This window comes from Amphimedon queenslandica, unplaced genomic scaffold, assembly GCF_000090795.2.
Source record: "Amphimedon queenslandica unplaced genomic scaffold, v1.1 AMPQUscaffold_2136_Cont25860, whole genome shotgun sequence".
Classification (NCBI taxonomy): Eukaryota; Metazoa; Porifera; class Demospongiae; order Haplosclerida; family Niphatidae; genus Amphimedon; species Amphimedon queenslandica.
Window position 1 is genome coordinate 1 of NW_003557527.1, and position 1,258 is coordinate 1,258.

At 33.3% G+C, this 1,258-nt stretch overlaps 1 long non-coding RNA gene across 1 annotated transcript; it reads left to right on the forward strand.

Annotated features, from left to right (window-relative positions):
- Positions 1-31: 31 nt before the first annotated feature.
- LOC109593295 (uncharacterized) lies at positions 32-807 on the forward strand. Its single transcript, XR_002190872.1, has 3 exons — positions 32-170; positions 221-364; positions 712-807. It is a non-coding gene; the product is annotated as an uncharacterized LOC109593295 (long non-coding RNA).
- Positions 808-1,258: the final 451 nt, after the last annotated feature.

Sequence of the window (1,258 nt, forward strand, 5' to 3'; positions counted from 1 at the left end):
TTTTCAATAAAAGTAGGCGTGGTATTAAAACATTAATTACCACGCCTACATTTAAAATGACTACTGATTGCGAGCGAGACTGATTCAGTGATTGTCTCCCTTCTCTTGCTTCTCTTCTCAAAATGGAAGGCTCTGATGGCAGCACTGGGAGTATCGGGTCATCCTCAAAAGTAGCTCCTTTAATTTTAATTATAACCATCATAAATTCAATATTTTTTAGTGTTCATTGTCACCTCCTTTAGAGTCGAAAGACCTTCCTTGTACTAGACGAGCCATGTTTCTCAAAATACAATGTATATAGATCTAAATTTTTCCAAAGTATTTCAAACACAACAACTTTGCAAGTTTTGTACATCAGCTTAATGTAAGTACATGTACATGCATGCCATTTTAATTTTGTGTGGTATTTTAGAGCATAGTTATTAAGATAACAATGACAGCAAATAAAAATCAGAAATAAAAAATGATACAGTTAAAGTGGACTTAGAAGACTGATTGGAGTAGAGACAAGGGATGCCTTGTTCCCATGCAGCATTAGTCAAGGGGGATTCATAGCTTCCCTATATTTTAACGACATTAAAAGAATATAGTCATTCAATTGCACAGTGATCACCTCGAACAAATACATGTACATGTATACACGCTATTATATACATTATTTATTTATTACGTTGTCATGTGATTATCATGTGATCGTTCCATTATTATTAGGAGACATATTCTTACAATGATCCAATCACTGAACTGATTGACTGTCTCTTTGTTAAGTATGACTTCAATGCAGCACAAGACAGACTGAACGAGGATGAAAAGGTATGTACATGTACTTGTAATTGTACTACATAAATCACCATAATATACACATATGTATTTATATACACGTGTGTTGTACATGTATATATGCTGTGTAGAAAGTTTGAGGTGATTCCAACTTCAATGTTTTAAGAGAATGCCAAAAATCTGAAAAATACGCAAAATACCAAAGGCTATAGCCCATAGTTTTTTCCAAAAAATGGCTCCAAAATTGTCCCAAATTTTTATTGCATTTTCTGATACATATTGATGTCCTTATGCTGTGTAGAAAGTTTGAGCTGATTCCAACTTCAATTCTTTGAGTTACGGCCATTTTAATAAAACACCAAAATCTGAAAAATACCCAAGGCTATATATAGCCCATGGTTTTTTCCAAAAAATGGCTCCAAAATCACCCCAAATTTTTATTACATTTTCTGATACATATTGATGTCCTTATGCTGTG